The 20,845-nt window shown below is 40.0% G+C and overlaps 1 pseudogene; it reads left to right on the plus strand.

The window, feature by feature from the left end:
• The window catches only part of LOC110552046 (la-related protein 1B-like), an 84,075-nt pseudogene that overhangs the window by 33,120 nt on the left and 30,110 nt on the right, over positions 1-20,845 (plus strand).

Below are 20,845 nucleotides of genomic sequence, written 5' to 3' on the forward strand. Positions count from 1 at the left end.
AACCAGTAGCCTATTAACTGTGTGGCTTAATCGTTTCAGTTACATTGTGTTTACCATGAAAAGGGAAACCTACCCAGACCCTGTTTCTTGTGCTTCTTGTTGTTTGGGCCTTAAGAAGCCCCTATAGCTTCTGGCATGCAGCTTTAGGTGCTGGTCCTTCTTCTCCATTCCCCTGACATGCATCTTCTCATAGCATTTATCTCGTAGGTTCTTTAAACTCATTCATTCTCTTGCTCTCTTGTGTTCTAGTTCCCTTTTCAGCCCAGAGGATAAGGAATTTTCCTGCTAAGTCCCAGATATAGTGCTTTTTTTCAGGCAAGGCTTTGTACAATCCCCCCCCCCAATTTTTTTTTCACTGTGTCTTTGATCGGCTTTCCTCTGTGCTTGTCTTCTTTTCTGGTTTGCTTTCTCCACACGGCAGCAATAACGGCCACAGACAGTTTCAAGCTCATGTTTTTAGGCTTCTCAATCTTCTGCACATGCTGTTTTCCCACATAGCTTCTTACTTGCTGAGCTCCTTTTCATCCTTTAGCTGGCAGACCCAGATCAAACAATAGTCCAGAAAATAGTTGATAGCTTCTGATTTTTTCTTCTTTTTTGAGGGTGGTGGTGGCTGGAGGTGGAGGCTGGGCATCAAAATTAGTGCTCTCTACCATTGAGCTAAACCCCAGGGTTACCTTCTCTTTTCTCTCTTTTGTCCTTCCTTTCCTTTTCCTTTCCCTTCCCTCCATTTCTCTCCCTCCCTTCTGCTTATTCCTCCTTCTGGCACAATCTCATTATGTGGCCCAGGCTGGTGTTGAAACAATATCTTCTTATTTGAACTTGCTGCTCGAGAGGATAACAGATGCGCACTTCAGTGCCTGACTTCTCTGGTTCCCTTTTTGATAGACCACAATACAAATGTACAAAGAAGAGCAAATACAAAAAAATGGGCTTAAATATACGTCCCGTCCTCTTCTGCTGAGCACAGTTAGAAAAATGGAGTTTTAAGAAGTTGATTAGAAGAAATCAAAGAGCTAACAAGACAGTAAGACTCATGACAAAATCTAGAAGAAAAAGGGAAATTTGGAGAAATACAGAAGGAATTTGGGCCTTCATTTTACTTAGAGGCCCCTGGCAGTACCAGAAGTGACTAAAAGCTGAGAGTATATTTTTAAAGACTAGAGAGACCTCCGGTAGTAAGCCTTGTAGGCTTTGGGAACCATAGGAGCTGTTTCCTACAAGTCAAAATGAGGAAAAGACTGCTTCCAGAGGGTCAGCTCCTGGGGTCTGATCAGCCTGATGGTGCCTTCAACCCCCTTCCTGAAGCAAGTACCACGGAGGCCTCAAGTTTTCAATAAAAATAGTGGAGCCGAGGAGGCAGGGGGTGATGTTGCCCACAAAGCTGAAAGAGGTGTACTTGTCCCTATGAGTAAAGGTTGAGCAGCTACCTACATGGGCTCAGCTTTATTAACTGTTGTTTGCAGCAGGTGGAGGCCTGGTTTTATTCATTAGCTCACCTGCTATGTGTTCTTCAGAACTACAGCCGACAGTTTGATGGTTCCTCTCCCCCCACCCCCACCCCAAGTTTGGGACTTTCTCATGTAACACTGTGCATTGTTAGTTCGTTCTATTTTCCTGCAAGTTGTGTGTGTGTGTTGTTTTGTTTTGTTTTGATTTGTTTTGAGACAGGGTTTCTTGTAGCCCTGGCTGTTCTGGAACCATTCTGTAGACTAGACTGGCTTTGAGCTAACAGAGATCCACTTGCCTCTGCCTCCCGAGTGATTTCTTTTTTTTAATAGAATTAAATAGTTTGTGCCAGCTTTTATAATGTGCTTATCTATTGACACATCTAGGCTGTTTCCATTTCTTGCTGTACATGGAAGTAAACATGGACATGTAGGTGTCTCTGTGGCGGAGTGTATAGTTCTCAGGGTATATGCCCAGGAATGTGAAAGCTGAGTAGTTTTCTTGTTTCTGTTTGTTTGTTTTTTGAGACAGTTTCTTTGTCCTGGATGCACTTTGTAAACCAGGTTGGTCTAGAACTCAGAGATCCATCTGCATCTGCCTCCCAGGTGCTGGGATTAAAGGTATGCAGTGTTACTTCCTGGGTGGTAGTTCTCTTTAATAAAGTAGTAGAACTACCCTTTTAATGTTTTGAAGAACCTCCAATCTGATTTCCATAACTATTAGTTTGCAATGAATAAAGAGTTCTTTCCCCACATCCTCTTGTTGGTTTTCTTGATGACAGCTGCTCTAGTACCTCAAAGTTAGTTCTAATATACATTCGCCCAGTGATGAGAGATGCGGAATACCTACTAAATGGTTACTAGCCATTCGTGTTTATTTTTAAAAAAATGTTGTGTTCGCTGGTGTTTTGCCTGCATGTATGTGTGAAGGTGTCATATCCCCTGGAACTGGAGTTACAAGCAGTTGTGATCTGCCCTGTGGGTGCTGGGGGGTTGAACTTTGGAAGAGGCAGCCAAGTCTCTTAACTGTTGAGCTATCTCTTCATCCCCTGCATTTCTTCTTTTGAAAACTTCCTATTGAATTTGTTAGCCTAGTTTGTTGGCTGTCAGTTTTATTTCCTTGGTACTTAATTTCTGAAGTTCTGAAATTCTAGATACCAGTCCTGTCTGAAATAGGTCTTCTCCAATTGTATGGGCAGTCTGTGATCCCAGCTGATTTTTCTCTGCACATCCAAAAAAAAAAAAAAATACTGTCAACAGAGAGGAGCAGATTTTCAGGACAGAAAGAATTGCTGGAGAGATGGCTAAGTGGATAAAGCACTTGCCACACAAGCCTAACAACTTGATTTAATCCCCAGGACCCACACAAAGGTGGAAGAAGAAAACCAACCCCACAGAGTTGTCCTCTGACCTTTATTTGTCATGGCACACACCCAAACACATCACACACCCAAACACATCACACACATAATAAAATAAATTCATAATAATAATTTTTAATATATAAAGATGGGCTTTTTATAATCATAGAGTTAACTGTCCAAAACTTTCATCCTCTAAATATACATCTACTAATACATAAAATTTCAAATACATACATATATATGTATACAAAGTACATAGTATAAAAACTGACAAGTAAACACATTCAATTTTTTAAAGAGAAAGCAAAGGTATTTACACACAACTGGAGCTTTCAGAAAGTAAGGTGTCTAGAGCTAAAGGCAGGAAGAATGGGAGTTTCATACCAACTGTGGCTTCAAACTGAGCTTGAAGTTAGTCTGGGAGTAAACCAAATACACAGTCATGTCACCACCCCTGTCAAGGTGTTAGGTGTGGTAGCTTATGCCTCTGATCCTTCATGGAGAACACTCAGGTAGGAAGATCACTGCATGTTCAAAGCCAGTCTGGGGTGCATAGACCCATAGTCTATGTCAAAATGGCTTTGAACTTTTACTTATTTCTTAGGAAAGTTTTGAATTCATAGCAAAATGAGAAGTCAGTTTTTCGACCCCCCCCCCCATATATGTCTAGCCACCTCCATTATCAATACCTTCATCACCCTGGAACATTTGTTTCAACTACAAACCTACACAGTGTTCTCATTCACACTCCATAGTTTTATGTTGGGTTCTTTTTTGTCAAAATGGCTAGATTTTAAGAGCTGGTGTTAGCAGGTGTTGGTGCATAGTGAAGGCTGGGACCTTTACTCTGCTGCTGGTGAGGTGTGGATGGCAACCTAGAAAACAGTTTAGCATTTTTTCTTAAAATTAAGGAGCAGCATACTGCTGACTTCACAACAAAAACTGTTCATAAAAAAGGAGTCCTTAAACACATCTTTATAGCAACTTAGTTGTGATAGCCATAATGCTGAGAGGACTAAATAGTAACAGTACAACAGGTCTTAAAAGGAATTGTGTATTTGTACAGTGGGATGGGATGGAGGTGAAAGAGTGTCATGTGTTGTCTGTGGCAACCACTCAGTTCTCAGTCACACTGATGAAGCTGTCCTACTAAGCAACTGGGTGCGCTTGTGTTCCAGTTAATGCCGAGAGCAGACTTTGGCCTTGTCCAGGTTTGTGTGTAGCTTACTGATTTTGGTCTGTAGCATTGTAAGCTATTATACACACAAGTGAGTCACACAGTCTTGTATGGCAAACCAGAATCTATGGTGATGAAGTCAGCTCCCTGGCTAACATTGGGGAAGGAGAAGCTGACAGCAGGGTGCTAGGTACAGGCATGGAAGATGCTTTTAGAGTGCTAGTGTTCACTCTGAGAGGTAGTTACATGGATCTGTTCACCATGTGTATAAGGGGGAATTGTTGGGAACTGTATTGAGGTCTCATACTGGACAAACTCTATCCCACTGAGAAAGATCACTAGCCCCCATTCTTGTTTTGATTACTATCTAGATTGACACTTTTGATTCCTGCACTTAACTAATTTTTTATCAATCTAGTTTATATCAATTGTTTTAAAATTATAACAGAGAACAGACACTGCCTGGGTATATCCAGGTTGATTGTGTTTTTATGTCTCCCATGTTATAAACATAGAATTGACTTGAATTAGAACTTGTTGATAATGAGCTTTGGGCCACAATAAGGAACAGACAATGAAGAACAATTCCTTTTTTCTTTCTTTTTATTTCCCTTTTATTTTTTTATTTATTCACTTTGTATCCCAGCTGTAGCCCCCACCCACCCTCTCTCATCCCCTCCATTGCCCCTTCCTAGTCCACTAATAGGGGTGGTCTTCCTCCCTTTCATCTGACCCTAGACCCTAGCCTATCAGGTCTTATCAGGACTGGCTGCATTGTCTTCCTCTGTGGCCTGGGAAGGCTGCTCCCCCTTCAGGGGAAGGTGATCAAAGAGCCAACCACTGAGTTCATGTCAGAGATAGTCCCTGTTCCCCTTACTAGGGTACCCACTTGGACACTGAGCTGCCATGAGCTACATCTGTGCAGGGGTTCTAGGTTATATCTCCATGCATGGTCTTGGGTTGGAATATCAGTCTCAGGAAAGACCCTTGTGCCCAGATCTTTTCCTTCTTTCCTTCCTTCTACAACATAGAAACCCCTCCCCTATTTTTCCCCAGTGTTAGGGATTGAACCCCAGTGCTTCACACATGCTAAGATAACTCTCCCAGACTCTATTAAAGGCTTTGGAAGAGGAAATTTTGGCCTAAAGTAAGGAACTAATATAGTTTCTTAAGGTGCTCTTTAAATATATATTTCTAATTCTTTGAGACTCCTTATATGTATACCATGAAATAGATCATCCATTTCCTTCCCTATCTCCTCCACATTTCAAATCCCCCAACACACTGACCTTCTAAATGTAAGCAAGATCATCTAAAACACCAACAGAATTTAGATGATGCCGGTTGGTAGTAACTAATGACTGAAGACGTGACATTCAGTGGCTAGATATTCAGAGCAAACTTCTACAACTCTCTGTAATTATGCTTTTAATTTGCCTCCATCTGACAAGCCCTCTTTGCATATTGTCCACCTGGATGAAATCTAGGTGGTGTTTGGTAAACCTTCCTGTAGCAGCTTGTAATCAGTCACTCCAGATCTTCTTCTACCTTACAGAAGTGAATGGCCTCTGCATCTCGTAATGCATGTTTGTAGACCAGGGCAGTGGACACGTACGTGATAATGTAGGAGGAGGAGCCTGCGGGCTGGAGGTTGACAGTCTTCTTCTCTGTCCGCCGAGCTTGTGAGAGGGGTTTAGAAGTGAATCTCCAGCCCTTCTCAGTGTATCATCCATCACGCATACCCCATCACTAGAAAATGAAGCAAAACTTCCAAGTAGCTCTCTCCAGGTTCCTCAACAGGCCTGTAATTGCCCATGTTATACACACATTTTCTCATTTACCTAATTATTTTCTAATAAATGTGGTGCCTTTTCTAAGTGTCTTGTGTCTGCTTACAATCCCTATTTAGAATGTTTTTTCTACTGTAAATTTTCATCCTTTAGGGACTGTTTTTTGTCCCAGCTCTCCCATGATACTTTTCTAGTGATCTTTAATCTTATACCAAATGTCACTCTTTATATTTCAACTGATAATCATTTGTTTTTATGTGTATACTTCTTTTTTGAACTTAAATAAAAGATCCCTTAAGGGTGAGGCATATTTAGATAACTATGTAAATTCATAATGCCCAGCGTTCCTGTCTATAAATGCTCAACTAATGACTAGTATATATGCTCTTACAGTTTTTTTTTGTTTGTTTCAAAAATTTAGTTGATAGCATCTTTTTTTATTTTATTTTATTTTATTTTATTTTATTTTATCAGTTACATTTTATTAACTCTGTATCCCAGCCGTGTCCCGATCCCTCATTCCCTCCCAGTCCCTCCCTCCCTCCCTCCCTCATCTCCACCGTGCCCCTTTCCAAGTCCACTGATAGGGGGGACCTCCTCCCCATTCATCTGATCCTGTTTTAGCAGGTATCTTCAGGACTGGCTGCAAAGCCCTCCTCTGTGGCCTAACAGACTGTTCCTCCCTTCGGGGGTGGGGAGACCAAAGAGCCAGTCATTGAGTTCCTGTTAGAAATAGTCCTTGTTCCCCTCACTTTGGGAAACCAATTGGTTACTGAGCTACCACAGGCTACATCTGAGCGGAGGTTCTAGGTTATATCCATACATGGTCCTTGGTTGAATGTCAGTCTCAGAAAAGACCCTGTGCCCAGATATATTTGGTCCTTGTGGAGCTCCTATCCTTTCCCCATCAGACTAACTCCCCTTCTTTCTTATGATTTCCTGTACTCTGCCAAAGGTTTGGTCATGAGTCTTTGCTTTGAAAACACTGCTAGTTAGAGTCTTTCAGATGCGCTCAGTAGACTCCTGTCATACGTTCAATGCACATCCCATCTGTCTTTCTAAATGAGGATTGATCATCTTACCCCATGTCCGCTCAATTGATTATCTTTTTTAGGTGTATAGATTTCATTATGTTTATCATATCTTATAAGTCTATATAAGTGAGTATATCCCATGTTTGTCTTTCTCCTTCTGGGATATTTCACTCAGAATGATCTTTTCTAGATCCCACCATTTGCCGCTCTTACAGTTTTTAATTATAAAATATTCATAATACTTTAGAGTTCTCTATGCCTCTTAATCTTTGAATATTGTTAAATATATTGCTAGATTCCTTATCAGAACATCTCTATTATTTTAGAGTTAAGCCATGTTCAAAAGCTCATTTGTTGTTTGTTGATCAGTTTTTAGCCAGTTTACTAATTAGATTACTCCATTCTACTTCAGCAAGAAATTGAGAACTTTGAGAAGCTAAATCTCGTTAGTAAAGAGCAGTTTGAAAACCTAACACCTGAATTTCCTTTTGAGCCAAACTGAGAAGTTCCTGTAGCACCTTTGCAGTCCAGGCAAGGTACGCACACCTGCTTTCGTGTCTGAATACTTTTACCTTGTTTTAAAGGATGCATTAGGCATTGGGAAATACTAGAATTTAAAAACTGCACGTATTATATATAATGAACTTGTGAATAATTCAAAAACACTGACTACAAACCTGACAGGAGGCAGTCTTGTACAGTAGGAGGCCTCGATGGGATTGCTGTTAGTCGGAGCCGAGGCACATAACCTCACCACTGCCGCGTCCTCATCTGTTACTGCACCAGCACTGCACAGTGCTCAGCGATACATTCTTGCTCAAAATTGGCTGGTTCTGTGTGCATCTGAGGCAGTTTTTTTAGTTTGTTGGAAATGTTTCTCTTCTTATGATTAGTTAAAATTCTCAGTCCTTAGAACACACTGTGGAGTTTACGCTTTTGTTTTGAGGCTGCAGCTCTGTGTGAAAATGCAAATACAGGTAGTAGCCCTAAATGGAATCTGACATTTCCAGGCAAGTGTAATTGATTTATTTATAGTCTGTCTTTCTTTCTCTTTTCTTTTTTCCTTCCTTCCTTCCTTTCTCAAATGTTTTATTCCTTTTTATTTTATGTACATTGATGTTTTGCATGTTTTGTTTCTGTTTGAGGGAGTCAGAACCCCTGGAACTGGAGTTACAGACAGCATTTTACCCTTCTTCCCCTCCTCTCGCCTTCCATCTCTCCCAGATCCACCACCCCCCTCCCTGCCTTTCAGAGCAGGCCTCTCAGGGACATGAACCAAACATGGCATAACAAGCAACAATAGACCAGGCACATACCATCACATCGAGGCTACACAAGGCATCCCAGTAGGAGAAGGATCCCTCAAGTAGGCAAAAGAATCAAAGACAGCCCTTGCTCCCACCGTTAGGAATCCCACAAGAACAACAAGCTAACAACCATAGCATATATGCAGAAGGTCTAGGTCAGACCCCACCAGGCTCCCTGATCTCTGCAAGCCTTCATGAGTCCTAGTCAAGTTGATTCTGTGGGCTGTGTTCTTGTGGTGTCCCTGACCCATCTGGTTCCTCCGAGCCTTCCTCCAGCTCCTCTGCAGGACTCCCCCGTCTCTGCCTAATGTTTGTCAGTGAGCTCTGCATGTGCTCCCATCCGTTGCTAGATGAAGTCCCTCTGGTCTCTGATGGCAATTATGCTTGGCTCCAGTCCCAGAACACTCTGCAGGCAGGATGAACTATAGGTCAGAGGGTTTGTGGCTGGGTTGGTGTCCCAGTCCCTCCAGTTGAAGCCTTGCCTGCTAGAGAAGATGGCCGATTCATTCTCCTTGTCTCCCATTACTAGAATTCTTTGCTAGGGCTACTCTTGTCGATTTCACAGAGTTTCCAATACACTAGCTTTCTACCTTGATCCGGAAATGCCTCCCCCCCATTTCAGTCATTTCTTCCAGTATCCCTTTACACGATTCCTCCTGTTGTCAACTCCACCCGCCTCCAGTCCATCAGTGAAGTCTATTACATTCCCCTTCCCAGAGGGATCCTTGCGTCATCCCATAAGCCCTTTTTGTTCCTTTGCCTCTCTGGCTGTGTGGACTGTAGGATTGTAGCATGATTATCTTTTACTTTACAGCTGATATCCACTTATATGTGAGTGCATACCATGTTTGTCTTTCTGGGTCTGAGTTACCTCCTCACTCAGGATGATACTTTTTCTGAATATGGTTAAAAAAGTGACTCTGATCTGTCTCCACCTCTTTGGGTGGAATTACAGGCATGTTTCACACCCAGATGGCATTTACATGTGTTCTGGCTGGGTCCTCGTGATTGTTCAGCAAGCACTTTTGAACCATTTCTGTGGCCCCAGTGGCATTTTCTTAATCAGCATGTATGTAAGCTGCAAATACCTAGTCCCTCTAGTTGAGAAGTTCTTGCTATGTCTTGTAGTAAAGTCTGCTGTGTCTCACAGTTCATTATTGGAGAAGCGAAGGGGTTTGTTGTAGGAAGTTTGCACTGTCAGAATTTTGCAAATTGGGTCCCAGTGGTCACATTTAACCTGTTTTCTATTCCCACAAGTTCCATATAGAAGGTTGATTTGCTTGACGCTAAAACTTTTGCACACACAATAATATGACTTATTTACTGTGAGATGGGATTTTCATTATCTTGTCCAGACTCACCTTGAACTCTTTGGCTTGAGCCATCCTCCTGCTTTCCCAACTTGAGAAGCTGAGACTACAGGCATGCACCACTGTGCTGGTTAAAAAATTCCTGGCATTTGTTTTGTAGCGTAGAGAACTGAACAGAGGCCTCTCCTGGCCCAGCTGTGCCCCAGCTTATGTCCCCAGAGGCAGGTCGTCTCCTCTGCATCCCTGTTACTTCTTAATTTCATCTTTTTAGTGTTTCTGAGTTATTTCGCTCTTTCTTGAGGTCCCATTAGTTTCTGCTCTTGCTCCCTTCTCTCTGTCCTGGCATGGTTTGTTTTGTTCTTGGCATGAGTTGGAGTGGACAGTGGGACTGAGTTTTATGCTGACAACACCCAATGCTGCAAGTTTCCTTTTAAGCAAAATGCATTTCACAAATTGCAAAACATGCTTTTTATTTTCATTCAGTTCCTAATATTTTGTAATTAAAAATGTTTTGACCTATCAGTTATTTCAATAGGTTTTTAAAGATTTCTTGAGGGTTTTCATAAAATTTTTTGAGGAAAAAATTTAAATTACCAAGTGTAGGCTTTATTTTCTTTCCAATACTACATTAGCTGCAGCCACAAATGTTGATATAATTATTAATTTTCATTTGTAATGATTTCTAGAATATTTTAAGATTTCAGCTTTTATCTTTATTTAGGAATGTGTTATTTGGTTTCCAAACAATTGGAAGTTTTTCTATTGTTTTCATACCAGTCTTATTTTGTATAGTTCAATTTCATTATAAAGAATATATTTTACATTATTTCAGTGACTTTATAGCCATGAAAGTCTAACTTGTGTGTATGCATATGTGTTCTGGTGGTTAAATCCAAGCCCTCTCAGATGCTTCGAAATCACTCCCCGCTGGAGTTCCATGCTGTGTTCAGTGGAATGTTCTATGGTATCTTTTTGATTCAGTTGGCTGTTGGTATTGATGAACTGGCTTTTCTGTCTGCTTGCTATGTTTATTTTTTTATTTTTTGCTTATTTTTGAGGATAAGTTGAAGGCACTTTCTCTTTATTCTGTGTTTCTGAAGATCTTCTGTCAGATGCATTACATACATAGATCATTGTGTCTGGCAGTGAATTTGACCCTCCTATTGATGTTTTATCATTCTTTATTTGTGGTAGTTCTCTTTGCTCTAGAATCTAGTTTTTCTGATTTTGTCAAGCTACTCTATGCTTTTATTGATTATTTTTTATGGTGTGTGATATATATTTTAATATTTTTTTACTTCCTGTATCATATTTGAAGTGAAGTTGTTTTCAATCTGTTAATGCCTTTTAGTCAGCATATTTAGATTGCTTACTTTTAATTATTTTGTTTGTTTGTTTTGTTGTTTGTTTGCTTGAGACAGGGTTTTTCTGTGTAACCGTGGCTGTCCTGTAACTTACCCTGTTGACCAGGCTGGTCTTGAACTCAGAGATCCACCTGCCTCTGCCTCCCAAATTCTGGGGGCATACTTTTAATATAATAAATATGTTGAGATTTGAGGTTATATTTTTTGTTTGTTTGTTTTTCTTCTTGAGACAGAGTTTCTGTGTGTAGCTCTGGTTGTCTAGGACTCACATCGTAGACCCGGTTGGCCTTGAACTCACAGAGATCCATCTGCTTCTGTCTCCCAGAGTGTTAGGATTAAGAGACGTGTACCACTGTGCCTGACTGTGGTTACATTTTTAATTTAATGTTTTATTTATTTTTTATATATAGATATAAAGTGTTTAGATCCAATCCACCCCCATTACTTCGCCTTCAATTCCTCCTCTGTCCTGATTCCACTTTCTTTCCACCTTAATGCATGTATACAGTTGCTCTCTCTCTCTCTCTCTCTCAGGTTTAATATCAGGTTTATGTTTTTCTTTGTTTCTGCTCCCTGACTTTTGTTTGCTTTTGTTTCCCCTTTTCTACTTTCTGTTGGTTATTTGTAATTTTCTTTTTTTTTTTTATTTATTTTGAATTTAGACTATGTGTGTGTTTAATGATTTTAGTGGTTGCTCTAGCATTTGTGAAACAACTTTTCATAGGTTATGGGCAACATTATTTTACTATTGCAATAATTTCCCCCATTTGTTCTATCTCCCCCCCCCCCAACAGACTCATCTCTCTAATCTCTCCCTCTCCCCCCTCTCCCTCTGTGTGTGGGGGGAGAGGGAGGGAGATTGATGTGTGTCTAGAGTCACATGCATGCCATGACACATAGGGGAGAGGTCAGTCGGAGGACAACTTTCAGGAACTGGTTCTTTTCACCTTGCCCTTGAGATGGAGTATCTCGTATTTCTGCCATCCTTTTCCTTTGTACGTTAGGCTAGTTCTGTGCCATCTTCTAGACAATTCTTTGGTTTCTATCTCCTATCTCATCTTAAGAGAACAGGTAATTTGGGTTTTTGTTTTGTTTTGTTTTGTTTTTACATGGAGTCCAGAGATTGAACTTGGGTTGTCAGGTTTGAACAGCAAATATTTCCACACATTGAGTCATCTCACTGTCTCCCTGTCTATTTATTTTTTAAAAGATTTATTTCTGCAACAGAATTGTGTGAGTGTTGTTTTCCCAGCATGTATGTGTACACCATGTTGTGAAGGTGCCTGTCGGGGGAAGAGAGAATATCAGATCTTTTGGAGCCACCCATGTGGGTGCTGAGAACGGAACCTGGTCCCCACAAGAGCAATAAGTGCTCCTAACTGCAGAGGCAGCTCTCCAGCCCCCTCCCATGTATTTCCTTACACAATAGTTTTCCTCTTACATCTTCATACAATTAAAAGCCCATCGGGCGGTGTACACCTTGTGCTTTTTACTTATTAAACATGGGGGTGGTCTGAGTCTCCTTTTGGTATCATTGCCTTATTTACTAACGTCCTTTCTTTAGCAACTCTCTTAGGGCATTTGGTGATTTCTCTCAATTTTCCCTTATCTGCTAGTACTTCCTGTGGTTTCACTGGATGTAAAACTCTGGGTCAAAAGTTCTTTCTTTTAGCACTTTAAACCATTGTACCACTTCTCTTTTGCTTGCCTGATTTTGGTCACAGAAATTCAGTCTCACAGTGCAGACGATATTTTTTTCTCTCTAGCTTTCCTTATCTTCTATCAAGGCAGCATCTGCCAGTGTTGCCCAGGTTAGCCTTAAGGTGGTCCTTCTGTTTCAGCCTCCTCAGTGGCGGATGGCAGCTGTGCACTATCAATCACATCCAGTTGGAGTACGCTGTCGTCAGGATGGCTTCGTAGGAATTACCTGAAGCACTGCAAATGTTTTCTAATTGGTTTTCTCTGTTGAGATTGTACAATTTCTATTGCTTTTTGCCTGGTTCCTCTTAAATTATTTTATGACCCATTTAAAGACATTTAGGTATAATCGCCATAGTTTCCTTTTTTGTATTTCTTGTACTCTTAAATACATATATATATATTTATATTTATTTATTATGTGTACACTGTTTTGCCTGTGTGTGTGCCTGCATGCCAAAAGAGGGCACCATATCTCATAGATGGTTGTGAGCCACCATGTGGTTGCTGGGAATTGAACTCAGGACCTTTTGAAGAACAGCCAGTATTTTTAACCTCTGAGCCATATTTCCAGCCCCATACTTCTTGTATTCTTTTTTATAATTTTATTTTTTTCTTATCAGTTACATTTTATTAACTCTGTATCACAGCTGTATCCTGCTCCCTCATTCCCTCCCACTCCCACCCTCTACTTCTTGTATTTAAACTAATTTAACTTTTTTTTTTTTTTTTTTTTTTTTGAGCCAGGCCTGGAACTTGCTATGTGGAGCATTCTACAGAGACTTGCCTGCTCCTGCCTCCCGAGTGCTGGCCATTGAATTCTATCTACATAATTCTAATTATTTTTTTTAAATAAATCTTAGGAAACTTCCATGATTTCGAGTTAAAAAATTAAATGAAGCTGGGTGTGATAAGTATTCTGTCCCCCCGTACTCAGGACACTAATGAAGGAAGGTCTTCAGTTTCAGGCTAGTGTGGGTTACATAACAAGACCCAGTATCAACAAAAAATATTTTTTAATTTAGTTAAAAATTTTTTAATTTAGTTAAAAAATATTTTTTGTTCCTTTCTCTGCAGACTCCAGTTATGTATAAGTTAGGCTGTTTTGAAACAGCTGTTCCTTCACTAATGCCCTACTCCATCCTCAGCCCCCGGTCATGTACTTTCATCACTCACCCGTCCTTTCTTCTTTAGGGTATTACTTCATGTTCTTAAGTCTTAGAAACTGTGGTTTTCTACTGTACAAGTTTGTCTGGTTCCTCATGCTGTTTGTTTGTTTGTCATTTTGAGAAGGGGTCTCTCCGTGTAGCCCTGACTGTCCTGAAACTTGATCTGTAGACCATACTGGCCTCAAACTCAGGAGATCCACCTGCCTGGAACTAAAGGCATGCTCCATGACCACCCAGCACTTAAAAACAAACAAACCAACAAGCAAAGTCCAAGCCAGGTGTGACCTGCTGTTTTGGTTCAGTCCGTGCTCAGCATATTCTCACTGGTGGACTCTGAGTGCTGTGAACCTGTTAGCTGGTCATACCTTCCATTATTAGGACTAAAAGCTATTTTCATCCTGCAGACGCAAAGCCTGAGTTCTTTCAACAGAGGTCACTTGACCCAACAAGCCAAAAATATTTACACATTGGCATTTGCTGAACTTGGCTTTAGCGACATCTTTATTGATTTAAAACCAGACGAACATAAAACCTTTGAAGCCTCTGGCTCTCGTGAATATGGTGTTGCTGTTGAACAAGCCAACGCATGGGCAGCAGCAGTGCGGGAAGGGGTCACACTGGGCTGTGCTTTGATTTGGGAGGGGGAAGATTTGGAAAATCTCAACTTGTGGAAAAGTAGGCTCAGTGGTCCCTTAAGTTTAGCCAGTGTTGGTTATTCGCTGGGAAACGTGTTCAGTAAGTGGTAGGTGAGATCTGGGGATGCACATCACTAGCGAGCTTTCTTCCGGGTGCTGTTAGGGCCACATTTTGTTAGCCACTATTTAGCTTATGAAATATTATTCCTTCATAAGCTTTTTTCAAACTCTGGATGGATGACAGATGGCTTGTAGCATGGTGTTCTGAAGAGCAGATGGGGTGATTTGTTTTATAGCTTTTTGAAGTATAGTTTACATATCATTAAAAATTTAACCACTTTAAGGCTATTATTTGATTTTCAGTGTATGCTATGGTTGCACATCAGCAACCCTGCCAGTATGTAGCAATGCCATCGTGCTAAACGTTTCTTCTTGCTCACTGCTGGTGATGTCAGCACTTGACTTCAGTCATTGGCAGCAGCTGCATACTTGCTTCTCTATGGCTTTTCATTTCCCAGAAAATATATAGGTGCATCACATTATAAGTGGCTATGTGGAAGCCTTCATACGAGCCAGTCTTACAGCTGAGGGTCATTATACAGACCAGTGTTTTGTTCTCTTTTATTACGGATAGTATTCCATGTATGTATAAACATTTTGTTTGTCTGACTAACACTTAGTGGATATTTGGATTGTTTATTCAAATATTTATTCAAATAAATATTTATTTGTTATTCTAAACAAAACTATTAGGATCATTCATGTATATGATAAGACCTATAGTTTTGATTAACAGGAATTAATATTAATCTATTCTACCAGGGTAGAAGTTGATAAAAATGTTCATATGTGCTTTTTCTATTTATATATGCATATTTTAAATTTATTTATTTTGTCTGTATGTGTTTGATTTGCATGTATGTTTATAAACCACATGTGTGCTTGCTACCCATGGAAGCTGTGGAAGTCAGAATAGGGTGTCAGATCTTTTGGGAATGGAGTTACAGATGATTTTGAACTGACATGTAGGTACTAGGAATTGAACCTGGGTCCTCTGGAAGAGCTGCTGGTGTCCTTAACCTCTGAACCATTACTCCAGTTCCTAAATGTGCTTAATTTAATAGTATTTTAATGCCTGCTGTAAGTATTTTATTTGAAATGAACTATTTTTTAATTTTATGACAAAGTATTATAAATAATGGTTCATACAATTTGAAAAAATGTTTGAGTTAAAAAGCATATATAGATCATAGGTCATAAAATTGCTATATCTACTGGCATATCAAATTAATACTAACAGTAGAATCAAGTTCAAAAATGAAATAAACAATCTTATCTTTTGTGACCCTATGTTGCCCTCTGACCTCCACACCTGAGCCCATACTTCATACACCTACACTCAGGTGCATAAATGTAATTAAAAGGCCTTATCATTTGATTTTCGAAATATTCGGATACAGATAAAATGTTGGAGATTGTATAAGGGATGCCATGTGCCAGTCTCACCTGATTTTGATGGATGGTAGTAGTTTGACATTCTTTCTTTATCTCACTAGCTTTCATCATCTGTTTGTTTCAGGTACTTTATGCTCGGTCTCACTTTGCATCATTTTTCTGGAAATACGTCCTCATCTGTTGCAGGATGATGATGGCTAACAGACACAGGTTTTCCTTGGCCTTTATAGTAGTCCTTCATGAATATTTCCTAGACCCTCCACTTTGGTCAAGTTCTTTTGCATTTCCTACACAGAATTATTTGGTTAAAAAGATCTTTAAATCCAGCCCTGGAGAGGCAGAGGCAGGCAAATTTCTATTGAGTTCAAGGCTAACCTGTTCTTTGTAGGGAGTTTCATTCTAAGCAGAGCTACATAGTGAGACTGTCTCACAATGAAAACTCTGTTTAATTCGAAACTAAATTTTTATAGGAAATTAAGTGACAAACCCTTGTTTCTTGTAACTCAATTTATCAGTTTTCAAAATATTAAGTTGGTATACCAGCAACCTTTGAAAATAACTGAGTCTTAGTGTTTCACTGTAAACTCAAGGAATTCATGATCTGCTTCTTGGTAATCTGTTTCAGCCACTGTTTTTAGTTGTCATATTGCTGCTAATTGGTGGGATTCCTAAACTTCTCCCCTGTCCTTTGACCTTTGTTACTATTATTTAAGTATGTTCTTACTTCCTACTAATATGTTTCTAATAATTTAGTGTTATTGGGTCCTAGGCTCAGGATTTCCAGGGCTTATGTTGTATATTACTTCAGATATTATTGGGCAAACCCAGCTGTTCAAGTGAGAATCAGACCCAGAGATCACTGCCCGGGTTGTTGTTGATCCCAGATGTTTGGTATTTCTTTCACCTTAGTGCTTGATTTCTCATTTTTCTAGTATCTGCTCATTCTTATTTTCAAAATTCTGTGATATTTTGACAGATGTAAAATAGCACAAACCCACTTGAATTAAGTTTAACATTCCTTCTGAGAGCCACTATAACAGACACTGGTACTCCATGAGACTGTGTCTGCTTTTTTCAGGGATCTAATGAGATGACAGATAAGAGTGAACATTAGTAGGCTAAATGAAACTATGACCCAGTTTTCTAGTACTAAGACAGAGTATCTGAGAAACTTATAAGAAGAAGTTTATTTTGGCTTAGAGTTTTAAGAATCCAGTCCATTGTCACTTGGACCTGTGGTGGTAGCTTGTGAAGAAAGAAAAGGGACCTCTGTCCCTATGTGACCTGACTTTCACTAAGCTCTACCGCTGTAGTAGTTTCCACCATTTCCAATGATGCCAATCTTAGTATCAAGCTGTTTACACCTGGGTCTCTGGGAGGTATCCATGCTATAACAGAAGCAACAAATGGATAAAGTACAGAGGACACAAGACGTACTCACCCTACTGGCAGGAGGTGCTCAAGAAGTGTCTCGTGTGCCCAACATCTGTGCTGGGCATTGAAAGACACAGGGACAACTGGTTATGTGCAATTTAAAGGATGGGGCTTTCAGAGAGAAGGAAATACACCTGAAAATCTGTGCATCAAGGAAGCAGGACAGCTGTTTGGGAAACCACGATTGATGTGGAGCATAGCAATAGATGGAACAAATCAGCAAAGATGGGCTTTTCTGCTGCAGGGTTCTGAGCAGAAGCAGGTCTCATGGGAACATGAGAGAAATCACTGGAGTAGAAGTGGCACATGGGCAAGTTCAGCTGTCACGTGACAGACTTAGACCTACACAAGTATGTGCAGATAGCAAGTACTTGATAGTATTTATGGAATGAAAGAAAAAAAGGTTATGTGAGCATCACAGGAAACACAGAAATAGAGCCTGAATGTTTCTGCTTCTTGGTCCATTTTTCTGGTCATTTTCTGGCCATTTTCTTGCCATAAGAGTTTTATGAACAAGTCAACAAGACAAACAGCTCAATAGAAGTCAGTAATAAACTCACAGAAGGGGAATTCTGAAAGTTTAAGTAGGTGTATGCAAACATGCTCGAGATCACGGTAACCACCCAGGAAATGCAAACAGCGTTCAGATCCTATAATGGGAAAGTGCTTAAGTCTGAAGAAAAGCTGGTTTTGACTTGGATGTGAAATTGGCAGAAGTCTGTAGTGTTGCTTGCTGGTGGGAGTGTCAGCTGCAGACCTACTGTAGAATGGTGAAGTTAGCCTTGAGAAAGTCAGAAGATCTGCTTTGATGGCATGTCCTCATATAAACCCCAGAGAAAGGTACACCAGTACAAGACACATTTTCAGCAACATTGGTGTAGTATTGCTGATTAGCCAAAACCTTGGAAAAAAACAAATGTCTAAACAGTAGGAGAATGGGTAGATTTGATATGTTTATATAATGACATATTCTTCAGTACAGAAATGCAAGATTGGCAAACGAGTAAAGTACAAATGACTAGAGAATGATACATAAAGTGTGATTTCATATATAATCAAGTAGGAAAAATAATATTGTTGTATATTTGTATTAACATTAGAATACTGAGTTTAAGAGTTTGGTTATCTCTGAGGGCGCAGGCAGGAAGGAAATGGAATTATGAATGAGGATAGAGGCGTAAGCCTTCCTTCTAAAGTTGTGTTATTTATGCATTTGTGCATGAGTATGGGGGCACGCACCCCACAGCACACCTATGGAGGTGAGAAGACAACTTGCTGTAGTCTGCTCTCTCCCTGCAAACATGCGTTCTGTAACAGAACTTGGGTCTTCAGCCGCCATGGAAGGTATGTTTACCTGCTGAACCATCTTGCCCGTTCACTGTAAAACAGAACAGAATGGTGTAAAACTAGGCAACAGTTAATTACCGAGTATTTTTTAAAATTCTTTTTAAGATATTTGAAACGTTTCAATAAAAAAAAAAAATTCTTGTGCCTGGAGTTTTTCAGATTTGTCTTTACTCTCAAGGCAAAATATTTTCTTAGCATCTAAATCACTTAAAGAGCCATGTTGCAGACTTGACTGATGAATGAGCTTAGAAGCTGTTTGATCTTTCAGAAATGACTTCAGCACAGTGGCTTGCACAATGCCCTCTGCAATTCCTGCTTTTCCCAGGACTCATCCTGCAGGGACTCACAGAGCACCTCAAATGCCCCAACTACAAGATCTAAAGAAAACACCAAGATTTTATCCTGTCATCAAAGAACCAAGTGCCATCAACATAAAGGTACAACACCCAGGAATATGAGGTCTGCATTGTATGTCCTCTTAACAGTGCAAGAGAAGGCTTTTAACATGTCATTTTTAAACTAGAGCAATTCTGTTTAGAATATTATTTACCATAGTGATGTTCTCAGCCTGAGAAGTACCTTCTTTTCACAGAGTCACGTAGTTAAAGACAATCACGGTGAGGTGGATTATTCTGCTTTGATTTCCTTTAGTCTTGTACTCAAACCAAGTCAGGGTCCTTGATGTTAAGCTTTGTAACTTGTGTGTGAGATATTTGGGTTTTGTGACTTCATGTGATTTCATAATGTGCCATCTGCAGGGTGAAAATGTATGAGTTGGTTTGCAGTCAGAGGGTTTCAATTTACTTGTGAAGTTTATACTACCAAAAGAAATTGCAATGTTTGAGTTTTTTTTCTTTAGAGTCCACGAAAGAGGAAGACAAGTCAAGGCACAACCCCCCCTCTAGAGTCTCCCTTTGGGTGGGTGATGGATTCCAGGGACCACAGGCCAAGACCACCCTCTGTCAGGTACGTGGTTGTCAGCCACTGTCTTGTACTCTCATTTCAAGTTTTCTGAAAAGAGTACAAGTTGCTATTTGGAAGTATTTGAAAAATTAATATGTAGAGAATTACACAATAGCAAGCAACCGCAGAGGGGTGAAGGAGCACAGCACTGTAGGGAGCACAGGGAGGAGAGACCTCAGGAGGGTTCTCCAAGGCGTACACAGAGCAAAGACTTCAGTGGCACATGTTTCCATTTTAGTTCTTTTTCACAAAGGGGATTTGTGAATGGTGTGAAAGTTCCTTAGAAAGAAGAACTTTCTAAGGAAAGTTCATGATATTTAGTAGGTTCCTAGGAGGTATTATTAAGAGAATTTTGTGTTAAATGGTTTATTGAAACTATATTACGAATATAGGAACAGAATATTTTGAATTTGCTTTCCTCTTGGGAAGAAACAATTTAGATCATCTATTAGGATATATTTTTTCCTTTAGCTTTAACTTTAAAAACACCATTATCTACCTCAAAAATAGGTGAAAATATAAACCATGGTAGTGTTGTGTATTTAAAACCTATTTCATGGGCCCCTGAAATGGCTCCCTGGGTAAAGATCCCTGCCATGAAGCCTGACAACCTGAGTTTAAGCCCCAGAACTCACATGGTGGAAGGACAACCAACTCTTCATAATCTGTCTTCTAATATCATGGCATGTGTGCAGGTGAGCTTGCACACACAATAAATATAAAAACACTAAAGCCAATTTCAAGTTTGTAGATATTTTCAGAAGAAAAAAATCTGATCTTTTTTTCCTGTTCCATATTAAATTCTACCAAGCCATTTTGTAGGCCCCAGGAAAGACTCTTAATTTTATGAAAATAAGTGCTAGAGATTTCATCTTAAACTCAAAATCTTGAAACTTACTTTTATCAACACCTATTTAGAGTACTTTTACACTGCTCCCATTAAATGCATTGTCCTTAACAGACAGAATGTGTGTGTGTTGTTCAACATACTGCTGTAGGCTTATATTGTTCACCAACCCTACTTTATTTAGGGTTCCTGCTGATTAAAGGTAGGGGAGGAAGAAGATTATTAGGGAAAGGGGCTTGTAGACCTTTTTAGAAGTAGTTCCTTGGGATGAGTCCACTCTTCACTGTCCGGATACCAGTAATCCAGTCCAAAGGCCAACACCAAGAAGCAACATGAATCATCACGATTCAGAAGATCGGGACAAGTCAGCAAAAGCCACAGACTGAGCTGGATTTCCCTGAGAAGATCTTTGGAGCTTTCTCTCTGTGAAGTCAAGTGTCGAAGCACGAAAATCAGCATAGCAATGTCGATCCAGAAAAGTGATGTCTCACTGTCCATGGGCC

Source organism: Meriones unguiculatus, chromosome 2, assembly GCF_030254825.1.
Source record: "Meriones unguiculatus strain TT.TT164.6M chromosome 2, Bangor_MerUng_6.1, whole genome shotgun sequence".
Classification (NCBI taxonomy): Eukaryota; Metazoa; Chordata; class Mammalia; order Rodentia; family Muridae; genus Meriones; species Meriones unguiculatus.